This window comes from Elephas maximus, chromosome 5, assembly GCF_024166365.1.
Source record: "Elephas maximus indicus isolate mEleMax1 chromosome 5, mEleMax1 primary haplotype, whole genome shotgun sequence".
NCBI lineage: Eukaryota > Metazoa > Chordata > Mammalia > Proboscidea > Elephantidae > Elephas > Elephas maximus.
The window spans coordinates 92,749,699-92,756,709 of NC_064823.1; the positions used below are offsets into that span (position 1 = coordinate 92,749,699).

The 7,011-nt window shown below is 37.1% G+C and overlaps 1 non-coding gene across 1 annotated transcript; it reads right to left on the bottom strand.

Moving 5' to 3' along the window:
* Window positions 1–1,341: 1,341 nt before the first annotated feature.
* LOC126077628 (U6 spliceosomal RNA) lies at window positions 1,342–1,447 on the bottom strand. Its single transcript, XR_007517800.1, has one exon. It is a non-coding gene; the product is annotated as a U6 spliceosomal RNA (small nuclear RNA).
* Window positions 1,448–7,011: the final 5,564 nt, after the last annotated feature.

Sequence of the window (7,011 nt, forward strand, 5' to 3'; positions counted from 1 at the left end):
TTTATGCAATCACTCATATTTAAAATAACAGGGTAACTGAAATCTGTGTATATTGGGACCATGCAAAATGAGGACTGCCATTACCAAAAAAAAAAAATGGTCTGGAGCTCGTGTATTTAATTTCTTTCTTAGTGAAAATGTGGTTAGCTGCTTTTTTTTTTTCCTCAAATGTTAGCAGTACACTTTAAAATGTAATAAATAATTTTAATTGGGTGAAACTTAAAGTATAAATTATAATTTTTACTCCCTTACATTAATAATGAAGATGTCAGATAGAATTTGGCAACTCTTAATATTCAGCTCAGGAAGGCAATAGGGAAGGAAGATTTCCATCTCCCCCTGCACATGGTCAGTTAAACAGCCGTTGCAGACTGTGTCTTTAGTGCTCTTGTACACATTAATGGAAGACTGCACATATGATGAAGGTCCCTAGGTGGCAAAAGCAGTTTGCACTCAACTCAGTTCCAACTTACCCAGCAGTACCGCAGAAGACAAGGCTCGGTGATCTTCTTCTGTTAAGATTACTGCCAATAAAACCTTATGGAGCAGTTTTACTGTGTAACACATGGGGTGGCCATGAGTTGGAGTTGACTCAACGGCCACTAACAACAACAACACATCTGATACCACTACCTGTCTGTCATTTTGTCATACTGTGGTGGCTTGTGTGTTATTGTGATGCTGGAAACCATGCCATTTCAAATACCATCAGGCTCATCCATGACGGACAGGTTTCTGGGAACTTCCAGAGTAAGATAGACTAGAAAGAAAGGCCTGGCAATCTACTTTGGAAGTTTAACCAATGAAAACCCTACTATTGCAGCAGAATACTGTCCAGTATAAAAAAAAAAAATTTTTTTTTTTTTTTTTCCAGTATAGTGCTGGAAAATGAATTCCCTAGGTTGGAAAGATTCAAAATACACAGTGGTGGCAACAATGAACTTGAGCACATCAATGATAGTGAAGATGGCACAAGACTAGGCAGAATTTCATTCTGTTTTATGTGGGGTCACCAAGAGTAGGACCTGACTTTACGGCAACTAACAACAACAACAGCACAGCTGATTAAACACAGATCTTTCCTCCTTTAGCCTGCCCAGAGTGGTGACTTTAACAACAAAAAATATGCCCATGATTACCTGCATAACATTCTTGAGAAATTGTGGAGATCTTTGGGTAGAGGCAACAGGCCTAGTGTAAAGTCATCAGCCTGGCAAATCAACAAAAAAGAACATTTCTCTCAGATTCTGTTAACTTTAAAAAATTTTCAAACAGGTTTGTCAAGATATAATTTATGTATTATAAATCTCCCCCATTGTAAGCATACAGTTCAAAGAGTTTTGAAACACTGGCCGTTTCATGAATTTGAACCTCACCCTTGTGCAAGGCCATGCTAAACTTCACTGAATTGTTCCAATTTTAGTACACATTCTTACTAAGTCAAAACCTCCTGGAATTTTAAATTTTAGCAGGAAGTCACCATTGAATATTTTTCAAGAACATGTAGTTGTTGGGCACTGCCAAGTTGATTCCAACTCTTAGTGATCTAATAAGGCAAAGTAGAACCACACCGAAGGGTTTTCTTGGCTGCAATTATTATAGAAGCAGATTGTCAGGCCTTTCACCCACAGAGCCTCTGAATGGGTTCAAACCCTGATGGTTCATTTTACGTGTCAACTTGGCTACCAAGGTGGGGGAACAGAAGAAATATGAAGGATACTTTTTCAGAACACTCTTGGACATGTTTTACCATGTATTTGGTAAAATGAATTATAATGATGAATCTTTTTTGTATAAAGATATCTATTTCTAAACTTTTATATATTTTCAGGCTTAAGATTCTGATTTAGTAATAGAGCCCAGTTTCAAAAAATTTGAAACCATCTTCTGGTGCACTAGAGGGAAAAGAGAATTATAGACAAGGGCAAATGTGCCAACATTGTGCTTCAGGACAATTTTACTTGACTCACCTTGAACCTCATTTGATCTTCTTTCAAGAGTCATCTTCATAGACTCTCCTATTTAAAATAGTAAAGCTCCCTTCATTTTCTAGCCCTGATTCTATCTTATTTTTCTCATTTGCACTGATGACCACCTAACGTAAGTTCAGACTGGTATTGCCAATTCAAATTCAAGATGACAGGAATTTCCTTAAACTCTTTTTTTAATAGTGGTAAATATTATGTAACCAAACATTTGCCATTTGCCATTCACATGTACAATTCAGTGCCATTAGTTATGTTTACCATGTTGTTCAATCATCGCTATTATCTGTTTCCAAATTTTTCCTTTACCCTTAACAGAAGCTCAGCATCCCCTAAAAAATGATAACCTCTTTTTTATTGCATCTTTATTTGTCACTAAAAATGCTCAGAAAATATCATATTTTTCCTTTGAGTATCTTAAATAAGTTTCTGTATTTTCTTCTGGCATGAAGAGTTGATGGGAAAAGATTGATAATCTAATATCCCTCCTTTTAAATTCACTTCCCTTTCATTTTCTAAGTACCCAAGGATTATCCCGCCTTCCTCCCTTTATTTGTTTTTTAAGTAATTTTACTGAAATATTTCTTGGTGTTAGTTGTTCTGGGTTGATATTCTCAGGGATGCAGTGTGCACTCATAATATGTAATTTAAATTTTTTTTAATACAGGAAAAGTTTCTGGGTTTATTAGCTTTAGTATTTGTTCTGTTTCTTTTCTTTGGTTTTATTTTTATTTTTTTTCTCCTATTACCCATATGCTCAAACTGTTTGACTATCTTCAATACATTTTACTTTCTCTTGGATTTTTTTTTTACCTTCATTTTTAAAATTTTTTAAAAATTTTATTGTGCTTTAAGTGAAAGTTTACAAATCAAGTCAGTCTCTCACATAAAAACTTATATAAATAATATATATATATATATTTACTTATATACCCCTTGCTAAATACACCTTGCTAAAAAAAAAAAAAAATTTTTTTTTTTTTTTACTCCAAATTGCTCTCCCCCTAATGAGACAGCCCGCTCTCTCCCTCCACTCTCTCTTTCCTTGTCCATTCCGCCAGCTTCTAACCCCCACTGCCCTCTCATCTCCCCTCCAGGCAGGAGATGTCAACATAGTCTCAAGTGTCCACCTGATCCAAGAAACTCACTCCTCACCAGCATCCCTCTCCATCCCATTGCCCAGTCCCATCCCTGCCTGAAGAGTTTGCTTTGGGAATGGTTCCTGTCACGGGCCAACAGTGGTTCTGGGGACTGTGACCACTGGGGTCCTTCTAGTCTCAGTTAGACCATTAAGTCTGGTCTTTTTACGAGAGTTGGGGTTTGCATCCCACTGCTCTCCTGCTCCCCCAGGGGTTCTCTGTTGTGTTCCCTGTCAGGGCAGTCATCGGTTGCAGCTGGGCACCATCTAGTTCTTCTGGTCTCAGGCTGATGTAGTCTCTGGTTTACGTGGCCCTTTCTGTCTCTTGGGCTCATAATTACCTTGTGTCTTTGGTGTTCTTCATTCTCCTTTGGTCCAGGTGGGTTGAGACCAGTTGATGCATCTTAGATGGCTGCTTGCTAGCGTTTAAGACCCCAGACGCCACTCTGCAACGTGGGATACAGAATGTTTTCTTAATAGGTTTTATTATGCCAATTCACTTAGATGTCCCCTGAAACCATGGTCCCCAGACCCCTGTCCCTGCTATGCTGGCCTTCTAAGCATTCAGTTTATTCAGGAAACTTCTTTGCTTTTGGTTTAGTCCAGTTGTGCTGACCTTACCTGTATTGTGTGTTGCCTTGCCCTTCACTTAAGGTAGCTCTTATCTACTATCTAATTAGTGAAAACCTCTCTCCCTCCCTCCCTCCCCGCTCTCATAGCCATCAAAGAATATTTTCTTCTCTGTTTAAACTATTTCTCGAGTTCTTATAACAGTGGTCTTATACAATATCTGTCCTTTTCCAACTAATTTCACTCAGCATAATTCCTTCCAGATTCCTCCATGTTATGAAATGTTTCACAGATTCATCACTGTTCTTTATCAATGTGTAGTGTTCCATTGTGTGAATACACCATAATTTATTTATCCATTCATCCGTTGATGAGCACCTTGGTTGCTTCCATCTTTCTGCTATTGTAAATAGTGCTGCAATGAACATGGGTGTGCATATATCTATCTGTTCGTGTAAAGGCTCTTATTTCTCTAGGATATATTCCAAGGAGTGGGATTGCTGGATCATATGGTAATTCTACTTCTAGCTTTTTAAGGAAGCACCAAATTGATTTGCAAAGTTGTTGTACCCCTTACATTCCCACCAGCAGTGTATAAGCTCTACAACCTCTCTGACATTTATTATTTTGTGATTTTTGGATTAATGTCAGCCTCGCTGGAGTGAGATGACATCTCATTGTAGTTTTGATTTGTATTTCTCTAATGGCTAATGATCATGAGCATTTCCTCATGTATCTCTTAGCTACCTGAGTGTCTTCTTTAGTGAAGCATCTGTTCATATCTTTTGCCCATTTTTTTATAGGGTTGTCTTTTTGTAGTTGAGTTTTTGCAGTATCATGTAATTTTAGAGATCAGGCGCTGATCAGAAATGTCATAGCTAAAAACTTTTCCCCAGCCTGTAGGTAATCTTTGGATGAGCAAAGGTGTTTGATTTTTAGGAGCTCCCAGTTATCTACTTTTTCTTCTGCATTTTTTTATTTTTTAAATTTTTATTTTTCACTTTTTATTGTATTTAATGCTTTATATGTTTTATTTATTCCATTTTGTGTTACTTCTAGTTTTTTCTTTATTTTTGAAATGCTTTTTAAAATTTTTTATTATTTTATTTCTAATTATTTCCTGAGTTCCGGCTTGTTGTTTCTGATTTTTACTAATTTGATTTGTGTTGTTCTTTCATGTATTCTGTCATTTTATTAATATTTCTTAGCTTGTTTTAAAATAGCAGGTGGCAGTTTTGTTTTGTTTCATGGGTATATTTTGGTAACGTTTTAAATTTTTTCTACAAGTATGTTTTCCTCTCTCTCTTTTTTTTTTTTTTTTTAATGCCTCCTTATGGGATATGACCTTGATATTTTATGTTGCTCATGTTTATGTGAAATGGATCTTTCTGAAGTGAGGTTTAGAAAAGCTTATATAACTTCTGAATCTTTAGGTTGTGCGAATATTAATGTACTTAGCTGCTAACCAAAAGATTGGAGATTTGGGTTCACCTAGAGGCATTTTTTTTTTTTTTTTTGATGGGTTAGAGGCACCTTAGAAGAAAGTCTTGGCAATCTACTTCTGAAAATTCCCCCATTGAAAACCCTGTGGAACACAGTTCTACACTGATACACAGAGGATAACCATGAGTTGGAACTGACTTGATGACAACTGATTACAGATGGTATATAACTTTACGGAGATCCTCCTGCCGTTTTTATGCTGTGTTTAAAAAATGTGATAATGTGCTTTCTGGAATTCCATCTGGACTTTTTTTCTCCTTTTCTCTGTTTTCCCTATCCTGTACAATTTTCACTTCACTTTCAACAATATCTCTTCAATGCGGGTCCCTGTTCTTGAAGGGAAGCCTGGTGGGTCAATTTCAAGAATTAAAAAGTGTTCCGTGCTCCAGATCCTTCAATCCTTCATGGGGAGGGAGTGTTGAACACAAATCCCCTCACAGTTTCAGCTGCTGTTCCCAAATTGGTCCCTGCTTTCCAGTGAGTATTTATTGGCAATTTTAGTGTTCCTCAGCTTATAAAACACAGCCATATTGCTTTTTTCCTTTCTTTCACATAGATGCAGCTATCATTCAGGTCTTGGGGCTGTCGCTGGTTTGTCTCTACCACTATATTTGGGGTTCATTTGGAAAACTACTTATCTAGTTTTGTTTTAAATGGTGCTCCTGGTTATTGATTTTGCTATCCAAGTGCTTTGCTTATGTGGGGATGTGGAGACATGAAATAGTTATATTGCCACACTGCCATCTTCCTATGTGGTTTTCCAACATGTATAGTTAATTGCATGGCAGCAATTTGATTGTTTCCTTGGTTAATGCCTTTTAATATTCAATGAGGGCAGGATAGATACATATATATTATTACATTAAAATTAAAAATTGCCGGTCACCTATCCTGAAACTGTTAGTGGCTTTTTATAGGTAGTGCTGTTCAGGGAGACTTGAGTTCATTTTGAAATAATTTGATGTAAGTTTTACCTCAAGGTAAACAAAAAATCTTTTTATTATTCCAGTGACATGGTAATACAGTTTTCAGAGTTGTATTTATCCCTGGTAGAAAGTAATTTTATTGGAAAAATACTCTAGCTACATTGATTGAAATCTCAGGTTTTCATTCAAGCAATCAAGTTAAAAGTGTTTTAAACACCATTGTAATAGCATTGTAATAGTAAAGTTATGTGTCAACTTGACTAAGCCATGATTCTCAGTGGTTTGGCAGATATTATGTAATCATTCTTCATTTTGTGATCTGATGTGAGCAGCCAATCAGTTGAAAGGGAAGTTTCCTTAGGGGTGTGGCCTGCATAGTTGTTCCGGTAAAGATCACCCTCTCTTGATCCTGCATCTGACTCGCCATCCTCTGACCTCTGGTTCTTGGTACATGAGCCAGTAGCCTGTCTGACCTGCAGATTTGGGGATTTGCCAGGTCTCACAGCCCCATGAGCAGGCGTCTTGTTGTCTGACCTGCCGATTTGGGATATGTCAGCTGGGGCAACCATGTGAGTCAGGAGAAGCCTCCAGCCTGACTCCTGACCCACAGATTTGGGACTTGCCAGCCTCCACAACTGTGTGAGCCATTTATTTGAAATCTCTCTCTCTCTCTCTCTTTATATATATGTATGTATATATGTATATTTGCTTCATTGGTTTTGCTCCTCTAGAGAGCCTAGTGTAAGATTACCAGTTTTATTCAGTTGATGGGAATACAAAAAAGGATAAAATAGAAAGCAGTGAGCTAGTTGGAGACTTTTTTTTTTTCCCCTAAAAGGTAAGGTGTTTGTTGTAGGCAGTTTGAGAATATTTATGATATTAGTGGTAG